Source organism: Haliotis rufescens, unplaced genomic scaffold (genome assembly GCF_023055435.1).
Source record: "Haliotis rufescens isolate VD_foot unplaced genomic scaffold, xgHalRufe1.0.p SCAF_8, whole genome shotgun sequence".
NCBI lineage: Eukaryota > Metazoa > Mollusca > Gastropoda > Lepetellida > Haliotidae > Haliotis > Haliotis rufescens.
This window is the reverse complement of record NW_025964372.1, coordinates 16,590,475-16,602,859: the sequence shown is the minus strand read 5'-3', so window position 1 is coordinate 16,602,859 and position 12,385 is coordinate 16,590,475.

Genomic DNA, 12,385 nt, shown 5'->3' with positions numbered 1-12,385 from the left:
CCAAGGTTGTGGCTTGTTTTGAAGGACCAAACTAAATTGGCGAGGGCCGAACCAGCCTCATTACGTAATACCAAAAACATGCGTTGTTGGTCTCTCAGGGAAACACAAGAAAACATTTCATGCGATGCATTAACACGGCGGCAAACACTTGTTCGTCAAATAATATTTACAATGAAATAATTTCCAAAAATATTTAATCAACACAGGCATGGTTTAAACAATATTGGTTTCAATTTATTTCCTGTTTGACGTTTTTGATTGCTATGCGATTACCCCCCTTACGTAATGAATTTAAGACGCAATTCCCTTTGCGATGAATGCAGTGGTGGCACATGGTCCTGTACACAACGCACAGGCAATAAATCAGGTGAGGTGAGTGAGTGAGTGAGTTGGGTTTAACGCCGCTTTGAACAGTATTCCGGTTATATCGCGGCATGTCAGCTTAATGTGGGAGGAAAGCCCGAAGTGACGCAGGTCTCAGACGTTTACCACTTCGGTGAAACCTACGAGCACGGGTATAGTGCTGACAAACTTAGGAACTTAATCGGGGCGAACCGGCATTCGAACCACAATCATAGGTTTCTGGCGTGCCCAAGGGACGCAACTCTGCACAGCGAATCGCGGCGCCTTAGACGACTGGGCCACCCGTGCCCCCTCAGGTGAGGGGAAGCAACGTCGGTCGCGGAGAGTCCTGGGATGTGTTCGGCAGTGTTCGGCAGTTGGCTCCTGAGAGTTTCTAGGGCTTCGGTCCTGCCCCCACAATGAAGCACATGTAACAAATGTGGCGTCTCCTAGGTCAAGTGACTTTATTCGAAATGCGCCTCTGTTCACCCAGCAGTAAATGGGTACCCGGAGTAAGTGAGGATAAGAATTTATGGATGAACAACTTCTTTATTACAATTAAGAGCGACGTTTCGGTGTAGGTTCTAACACCGTTATCAAGCACCTACACCGAAACGTCGCTCTTAATTGTAATAAAGAAGTTGTTCATCCATAAATTCTTATCCTTACTTAGTACTCCAACTTCTAAATGCCTATCAAAGAAGGATACCCGTAGGATGAGATGGTAATATGGTTGTTAACCTTCTAGCTCTTAACAGGCAGTTTGGGTTGTATAGTCCCCAGGGAGCTGAGAATGATTCTATTATTATTATTTATATTATTATTATGAAGCCGTCATATAGCTGGAATATTGGTGAGTGCGGCGTTAAACAAAAAACAAACAATATTATTATGATCCGTCACGATGGCTCTCTAATGAGCAGAAAACGCCTTGTTTCCGGTATAATTTAAGCAAAAAGCATTCCAGTACCCACACGCTCTCTCTCTCTCTCTCTCTCTCTCTCTCTCTCTCTCTCTCTCTCTCTCATTAGTGCGTTAGACCCGTGAAGATCCGGGTTAGAATAGGTCTTCAGCAACCCATACTTGTCGTAAGAGGCGACTAACGGGATCGGGTGGTCAGGCTCGCTGACTTGGTTGATGCATGTCATCGTATCCCAACTGCGTACATCGATGCTCATGATGTCGATCACTGGATTGTCTAGTCCAGACTCGATTATGTACAGACCGCGTCATATAGCTGGAGTATTACTGAGTGCGGCGTTAAACAAACAAACATCATTGCGTTGAACTTTCTGACAAATGTGCATTTCAAATATAACTAAAACTGAACAACTAACAAAATATCGAGAATTTCCAGAACTACTGGACCAAATTTGAAATGTAATAAACAACAGTATAAACACCAAATAGAAATGCATGTACTTTCTATTCAATAACCTATGAGGCAACATTTCAACTGCATGTGTATACAGATTTGAACACATTATAATGATTCTTACGATGCAATGGTATGAGTTAGGAATGGTGCGGTTTTCGGTTGGTTCTGTTTGACGCAGTGCCTTCAGGCCACATTAAGGAAGCTATGGGAACGCTCGTAAAATCTCAGCAGTAGACCAAACATGAGACGTTACAAACAATTGGTTAAAAAAAATAAAAATGCATGTTCATTCTATTCAATTACCAATAGGTCCCACAGAAATGTAAGAAAATGTGGAATGTGGAATTAAAATAATTGCAATGGGGCCCGGCGGTGGATGTAGGGTGATACAGGTGTACAATCGTCAAAAACATGTTTAGTTATTGGACTCTTCTGATGCTGGCTTGTTTTTTCGTTATTCAAAAGTATAGAATAACAAAACAGCATTTGGACGACGGTACATCTCTATTAAGACAAACATGCTGTCAATTATTACACGAATTTCGGTGTATTTGACCATTTCACTGGAGTTGTTTAGTAAACAGCCTTTGAATAACGAATCCGCCGCTGAGAAAAACGAATAAGAACGAACACGCTGCTAACTTCAGCCTGCCTCGTTATAGCATGTTGATGATTCTGCTGCGTGATCATGATGTATTGTATCACACAATGTTTTATCGGGAAATATACCACTCTTCGTTCTTCATTTGGGTTTTTTGCGTTTTATCGCGTAGCTATTTCGTATATTTTGATATGGTAATGTGGAGTTATAGGTGATCGTGGGTTTATGTGATACTATCAACTTTGATAAAAGTGGCGCGCCATGTGTTTATTTGTGCACATCTGTGTTAACTTTATTACAACCCATGATTGCCGTAAAAAGCGACTATGCTTGTCGTAAGAGGCGACTAACGGTATGGGTTGGCCAGACTCGCTGACTTGGTTGATGCATGTCATCGTATCCCAATTGCGTAGATCGATGCTCATGATGTCAATCACTGGATTGTCTAGTCCAGACTCGATTATTTACAGACTGCCGTCATATAGCTGGAATATTGCTGAGTGCGGCGTTAAACAACAAACAAAAACCCAAAAGAAACTGTATTAACGTAATTGTTGTGTACAGTAGCTGTGTGCACTTAATTTTGGGGTACATCGATGTGTAAACTATATCAGTGAAAAAGGATGTGTAGAATTCCTTTACGTGTGTGCGTGTGTGTGTGTGTGTGTGTGTGTGCATGTGTGTGTGTGCATGTGTGTGTGTGCATGTGTGTGCGTGCGTGCGTGCGTGCGTGCGTGCGTGCGTGCGTGCGTGTGTGTGTGTGTGTGTGTGTGTGTGTGTGTGTGTGTGTGTGTGTGTGTGTGTTGTTGTTGTTGTTTTTTGTGTGTGTGACAAATCCCGATGAGGTAAGTATAGAGTTCAGCGTTAAAACAAGCAAGGCGTCGCCCTGGGTGAGCCATTAAAAGGATAGCGTTATATCATACCATTGGTATCTTAAAATCTAGTTTGAGTTGGCGCTATATCATTTGCTTTATTATATCACAAGCCTATTCTTTTTAAAAATCTAAACTTCATTGGAACTCCATGAATAACATCAATTCTATTGATACATCCCTTATTTGAAGCAGAAAGGAACTAATAAACAGAGCGCGACCTTGAAGTACTAGCGTACAACGGGCAACGTTACAAGAAGCAGTCATTACACTAAATAACAGAGATGAAGTGAGGTGAAATGGGGTTTAACGTCCAAGATTATTGCACTTATATAGCGACGTGCATGCACGTGTATGTGTGTGTGTGGCTGCTTGTACTAGTTCGGACTGATGCCGATTTATAGTGCTAGCTCACTGAGATACCATGCCGCAGTTTAACATGAATACCCCACTCAGACACAGTATACTGACTCCGACCCGACCAGTCCTTGTTTTAGCCCCTTAATGCCGAGCGCCAGACAGGGTAACAACAAGTACAATCTTTTAATGTCTTTTTGTATGACGCGGCCGGGATCGAACCCTGGACCTTCCGCTCTCCGGGCGGACGCTCCACCCCAAGACCACGGACTAAATAACAGAACAGAACATAGCTTTCTTTTCCATGACTCACCATCCAACTAGCTGACAAGGCATCAAATAACATGCTACTATCCATGTGAGCACTAAGCACATGGTCTTAGTCACATGTCAAATAATGCTACATAGAAGGCTGGTAGGTTGATGTTTCTGACTGAGGAAGAAATCTGCCCAAACCACTCATCAGCACTTTCAACGTTCGACTTGAAGACACGTTCATACCTCTTCCGCGCTGGATTTCATATCATGTCTTACTATTTACATGTACACACTATGATATTATAGACTATCCTATCAAAATTTGAGTAGTATATGAATTAACGGCTTTAATAGGTTTCAGAACTCGCTGAAGGTTTGTATCGATCGATATTGAACTATATAGGTAAAATAAGTAACAATTGTTTTCCATACACATACAGACAGGGAGTGAGTTTATGATAAGACCTTACTGAGATAAGATCGTTCCCCCATCTGGCAGCTGCTACATTTGGAACAATGTCTTTATCATGAGCAATTGTCTGAACAATATAGCTTATTTAATCAATAAATTATCGAAGTTGAGCAATGACAAGTTGGAAAACAGACTCACGTTGGGTATGCGTGTAACTATCTCGGAGGTTCACAATTAAATAACGTTATGTGAAGTTAACAGGATTAAACAATGCCAGATACCGATGATTTTCGTCTCTCAGATCCTAAAGTATTTGTTACAAAATCAGTGGGAACAAATACAAACATTTGGATGACTTTGGATGAAAGAATGAGTTTATTCCAAATCTGTTTCCTCATTTTCAGTTTGCCCATTCTACCAGTGACAACATCACGCATTGATTTAACTCATTCTTCCAGTGACAACATCACGCATTGATTTAACTCATTCTTCCAGTGACAACATAACGCATTGATTTAACTCATTCTTCCAGTGACAACATCACGCATTGATTTAACTCATTCTACCAGTGACAACATCACGCATTGATTTAACCCATTCTACCAGTGACAACATCGCGCATTGATTTAACCCATTCTACCAATGACAACATCACGCATTGATTTTACTCATTCTTCCAGTGACAACATCACGCATTGATTTAACTCATTCTACCAGTGACAACATCACGCATTGATTTAACTCATTCCTACAGTGACAACATCACGCACTGATTTAACTCATTCTACCAGTGACATAATCATGCATTGATTTAACCCATTCTACCAGTGACATAATCACGCATTGATTTAACCCATTCTCCCAGTGACAACATCACGCATTGATTTAACCCATTCTACCAATGACAACATCACGCACTGATTTAACCCATTCTCCCAGTGACAACATCACGCACTGATTTAACCCATTCTACCAGTGACAATATCGCGCATTGATTTAATCCATTCTACCAGTGACAACATCACGGATGGATTTAACTCATTCTACCAGCGGCAACATCGCGCATTGATTTAACCAATTCTACCAGTGACAACATCACGCATTGATTTAACTCATTCTTCCAGTGACAACATCACGCATTGATTTAACCCATTCTACCAGTGACATTATCACTCATTGATTTAACCCATTCTACCAGTGGCAAAATCGCGCATTGATTTAACCCATTCTACCAGTGACAACATCGCGCATTGATTTAACCCATTCTACCAGTGACAACATCGCTCATTGATTTAACCCATTCTACCAGTGGCAACATCGCGCATTGATTTAACCCATTCTACGAGTGACAACATCGCGCATTGATTTAACCCATTCTACCAGTGACAACATCGCGCATTGATTTAACCCATTCTACAAGTGGCATCACCTGTTGATTTAACCCATTCTACCAGTGACAACATCACGCATTGATTTAACTCATTCTACCAGTGGCATCATCGCGCATTGATTTAACCCATTCTACCAGTGGCATCACCTGTTGATTTAACCCATTCTACCAGTGGCAACATCGGGCATTGATTTAACTCATTCTACCAGTGGCATCATCGCGCATTGATTTAACTCATTCTACCAGTGACAACATCACGCATTGATTTAACTCATTCTACCAGTGGCATCATCGCGCATTGATTTAACCCATTCTACCAGTGGCATCACCTGTTGATTTAACCCATTCTACCAGTGGCAACATCGCGCATTGATTTAACCCATTCTACCAGTGACAACATCGCGCATTGATTTAACTCATTCTACCAGTGGCATCATCGCGCATTGATTTAACCCATTCTACCAGTGACATCACCTGTTGATTTAACCCATTCTACCAGTGACAACATCGCGCATTGATTTAACCCATTCTACCAGTGACAACATCACGCATTGATTTAACCCATTCTACCAGTGACAACATCGCGCATTGATTTAACCCATTCTACCAGTGACAACATCACGCATTGATTTAACCCATTCTACCAGTGACATTATCACGCATTGATTTAACTCATTCTACCAGTGACAACATCACGCATTGATTTAACCCATTCTACCAGTGACATAATCACGCATTGATTTAACCCATTCTCCCAGTGACAACATCACGCATTGATTTAACCCATTCTACCAATGACAACATCACGCACTGATTTAACCCATTCTCCCAGTGACAACATCACGCACTGATTTAACCCATTCTACCAGTGACAATATCGCGCATTGATTTAATCCATTCTACCAGTGACAACATCACGCATGGATTTAACTCATTCTACCAGCGGCAACATCGCGCATTGATTTAACCAATTCTACCAGTGACAACATCACGCATTGATTTAACTCATTCTTCCAGTGACAACATCACGCATTGATTTAACCCATTCTACCAGTGACATTATCACGCATTGATTTAACCCATTCTACCAGTGACAACATCGCGCATTGATTTAACCCATTCTACCAGTGACAACATCGCTCATTGATTTAACCCATTTTACCAGTGACAACATCGCGCATTGATTTAACCCATTCTACAAGTGGCATCACCTGTTGATTTAACCCATTCTACCAGTGACAACATCGAGCATTGATTTAACTCATTCTACCAGTGGCATCATCGCGCATTGATTTAACCCATTCTACCAGTGGCATCACCTGTTGATTTAACCCATTCTACCAGTGGCAACATCGGGCATTGATTTAACTCATTCTACCAGTGGCATCATCGCGCATTGATTTAACTCATTCTACCAGTGACAACATCACGCATTGATTTCACTCATTCTACCAGTGGCATCATCGCGCATTGATTTAAACCATTCTACCAGTGGCATAACCTGTTGATTTAACCCATTCTACCAGTGGCAACATCGCGCATTGATTTAACCCATTCTACCAGTGACAACATCGCGCATTGATTTAACTCATTCTACCAGTGGCATCATCGCGCATTGATTTAACCCATTCTACCAGTGACATCACCTGTTGATTTAACCCATTCTACCAGTGACAACATCGCGCATTGATTTAACCCATTCTACCAGTGACAACATCACGCATTGATTTAACCCATTCTACCAGTGACAACATCGCGCATGGATTTAACCCATTCTACCAGTGACAACATCACGCATTGATTTAACCCATTCTACCAGTGACATTATCACGCATTGATTTAACTCATTCTACCAGTGACAACATCACGCATTGATTTAACCCATTCTACCAGTGACAACATCGCGCATTGATTTAGCTCATTCTACCAGTGGCAACATCGCGCATTGATTTAACCCATTCTACCAGTGACAACATCGCGCATTGATTTAACCCATTCTACCAGTGACAACATCGCGCATTGATTTAACCCATTCTACCAGTGGCATCACCTGTTGATTTAACCCATTCTACCAGTGACAACATCGCGCATTGATTTAACCCATTCTACAAGTGGCATCACCTGTTGATTTAACCCATTCTACCAGTGACAACATCACGCATTGATTTAACTCATTCTACTAGTGGCATCATCGCGCATTGATTTAACCCATTCTACCAGTGGCATCACCTGTTGATTTAACCCATTCTACCAGTGGCAACATCGGGCATTGATTTAACCCATTCTACCAGTGACAACATCGCGCATTGATTTAACCAATTCTACCAGTGACAACATCGCGCATTGATTTAACTCATTCTACCAGTGGCATTACCTGTTGATTTAACCCATTCTACCAGTGGCAACATCGGGCATTGATTTAACTCATTCTACCAGTGACAACATCGCGCATTGATGTAACCCATTCTACCAGTGACAACATCGTGCATTGATTTAACCCATTCTACCAGTGACAACATCAGGCATTGATTTAACCCATTCTACCAGTGACAACATCACGCATTGATTTAACCCATTCTACCAGTGACAACATCACGCATTGATTTAGCTCATTCTACCAGTGGCAACATCGCGCATTGATTTAACCCATTCTACCAGTGACAACATCGCGCATTGATTTAACCCATTCTACCAGTGACAACATCACGCATTGATTTAACCCATTGTACCAATGACAACATCACGCATTGATTTAACCCATTCTACCAATGACAACATCACGCATTGATTTAACCCATTCTACCAGTGACAACATCACGCATTGATTTAACCCATTCTACCAGTGGCAACATCGGGCATTGATTTAACTCATTCTACCAGTGACAACATCGCGCATTGATGTAACCCATTCTACCAGTGACAACATCGTGCATTGATTTAACCCATTCTACCAGTGACAACATCAGGCATTGATTTAACCCATTCTACCAGTGACAACATCACGCATTGATTTAACCCATTCTACCAGTGACAACATCACGCATTGATTTAGCTCATTCTACCAGTGGCAACATCGCGCATTGATTTAACCCATTCTACCAGTGACAACATCGCGCATTGATTTAACCCATTCTACCAGTGACAACATCACGCATTGATTTAACCCATTGTACCAATGACAACATCACGCATTGATTTAACCCATTCTACCAATGACAACATCACGCATTGATTTAACCCATTCTACCAGTGACAACATCACGCATTGATTTAGCTCATTCTACCAGTGGCAACATCGCGCATTGATTTAACCCATTCTACCAGTGACAACATCGCGCATTGATTTAACCCATTCTACCAGTGACAACATCACGCATTGATTTAACCCATTGTACCAATGACAACATCACGCATTGATTTAACCCATTCTACCAATGACAACATCACGCATTGATTTAACCCATTCTACCAGTGACAACATCGCGCATTGATTTAACCCATTCTACCAGTGACAACATCGCGCATTGATTTAACCCATTCTACCAGTGACAACATCGCTCATTGATTTAACCCATTCTACCAATGACAACATCGCGCATTGATTTAACCCATTCTACCACTGACAACATCGCACATTGATTTAACCCATTCTACCAATGACAACATCGCACATTGATTTAACCCATTCTACCAGTGACAACATCGCGCATTGATTTAACCCATTCTACCAGTGGCATCACCTGTTGATTTAACCCATTCTACCAGTGACAACATCACGCATTGATTTAACCCATTCTACCAGTGGCATCACCTGTTGATTTAACCCATTCTACCAGTGGCATCACCTGTTGATTTAACCCATTCTACCAGTGGCATCACCTGTTGATTTAACCCATTCTACCAGTGGCATCACCTGTTGATTTAACCCATTCTACCAGTGACATCACCTGTTGATTTAACCCATTCTACCAGTGGCATCACCTGTTGATTTAACCCATTCTACCAGTGGCATCACCTGTTGATTTAACCCATTCTACCAGTGGCATCACCTGTTGATTTAACCCATTCTACCAGTGGCATCACCTGTTGATTTAACCCATTCTACCAGTGGCATCACCTGTTGATTTAACCCATTCTACCAGTGGCATCACCTGTTGATTTAACCCATTCTACCAGTGGCACCACCTGTTGATTTAACCCATTCTACCAGTGGCATCACCTGTTGATTTAACCCATTCTACCAGTGGCATCACCTGTTGATTTAACCCATTCTACCACTGACAACATCACGCATTGATTTAACCCATTCTACCAGTGACAACATCACGCATTGATTTAACCCATTCTACCAGTGGCATCACCTGTTGATTTAACCCATTCTACCAGTGGCATCACCTGTTGATTTAACCCATTCTACCAGTGGCATCACCTGTTGGTTTAACCCATTCTACCAGTGGCATCACCTGTTGGTTTAACCCATTCTACCAGTGGCATCACCTGTTGATTTAACCCATTCTACCAGTGGCATCACCTGTTGATTTAACCCATTCTACCAGTGACATCACCTGTTGATTTAACCCATTCTACCAGTGGTATCACCTGTTGATTTAACCCATTCTACCAGTGGCATCACCTGTTGATTTAACCCATTCTACCAGTGACATCACCTGTTGATTTAACCCATTCTACCAGTGACAACATCGCTCATTGATTTAACCCATTCTACCAATGACAACATCGCGCATTGATTTAACCCATTCTACCAGTGACAACATGGCACATTGATTTAACCCATTCTACCAATGACAACATCGCACATTGATTTAACCCATTCTACCAGTGACAACATCGCGCATTGATTTAACCCATTCTACCAGTGGCATCACCTGTTGATTTAACCCATTCTACCAGTGACAACATCACGCATTGATTTAACCCATTCTACCAGTGACAACATCACGCATTGATTTAACCCATTCTACCAGTGGCATCACCTGTTGATTTAACCCATTCTACCAGTGGCATCACCTGTTGATTTAACCCATTCTACCAGTGGCATCACCTGTTGATTTAACCCATTCTACCAGTGGCATCACCTGTTGATTTAACCCATTCTACCAGTGACATCACCTGTTGATTTAACCCATTCTACCAGTGGCATCACCTGTTGATTTAACCCATTCTACCAGTGGCATCACCTGTTGATTTAACCCATTCTACCAGTGACATCACCTGTTGATTTAACCCATTCTACCAGTGACATCACCTGTTGATTTAACCCATTCTACCAGTGGCATCACCTGTTGATTTAACCCATTCTACCAGTGGCATCACCTGTTGATTTAACCCATTCTACCAGTGGCATCACCTGTTGATTTAACCCATTCTACCAGTGACATCACCTGTTGATTTAACCCATTCTACCACTGACAACATCACGCATTGATTTAACCCATTCTACCAGTGACAACATCACGCATTGATTTAACCCATTCTACCAGTGGCATCACCTGTTGATTTAACCCATTCTACCAGTGGCATCACCTGTTGATTTAACCCATTCTGAAAACCATTTCCACCTCTTCTTTAGGCTTGCATTAGGTTTTAAAAGTTGTCATCAGGATGTTGACGATAATTTGGATCATATTTGAATAACCTATGAACCTTGTTAACAAAAGAGAAATGGCAGGTTGGCAGAAGAAGAAAGAGTGAGTGAGTGAGTTAAAATTTCACGTCACATCGGCAATATTTCAGCCATATCGTGACGAGAACATTAATAATACTTAAATTTAGACGGACAAAAAACCTGTCATCGACGGACAGTTAATTCCTAGTATATCACAGTTTATAAGTAAAACTAGTTTAGAACAATTGAAAGAATAACCTATTATTCAACAATACATTATAAACGCGGGCTATAGATCGCCAGCAACCAAAGTTAGGCCACCTTACTGAGGACCGTGGGGACTTACAATACTTCTGCTACCTGCACGGCTCTCCATCAATTCTCTTGTTTGTCACTTGTATATATGTGCAGCTGCGTAGCCTTAGATCGTGTAGCTATATGTGCCGCTATTCTTAACATACGTATGTTACAATGTGGACTAGTGAGTGAGTGAGTTTGGTTTAACGCCGCTTTTAACAGTATTCCAGTTATATCGCGGCGTGTCAGCTTAATGTGGGATGCAGGTCTCAGACGTTTACCACTTCGGTGAAACCCACGAGCACGGGTATGGTGCTGACAAACCTAGAAACATAATTGGGGCAAACCAACAAAAGAACCCACAATCATAGGTTTCTGGCGTGCCCAAGGGACGCAACTCTGCATAGCGAATCGCGGCACCTTAGACGACTGGGCCACCCGTGCCCCCAAATAGTGGATTAAGGAAATTCCATGACATATGATAGACGTATATGTCATCATCATTACATTTCATAGAAGGTCTAATCAAAGCGTACCCGTGAAGATTCCGGGGTAGAATAGGTCTTCAATAACCCATACTTGCCGTAAAAAGCGAGTATGCTTGTCGTAAAAGGCGACTAACGGGATCGGGTGGTCAGGCTTGCTGACTTGGTTGATACATGTCATCGGTCCCAATTGAGTGGATCGATGCTCATGCTGTCAATCAATGGATCATGTGGTCCAGACTCGATTATTTACAGACCGCCGTCATATAGCTGGAATATTGCTGAGTGCGACGTTAAACAACAAACCAACCAACCAACCAACTAATCAAAGCGAGAGATTAACAAAACAATTATAGATTTCAGCGTA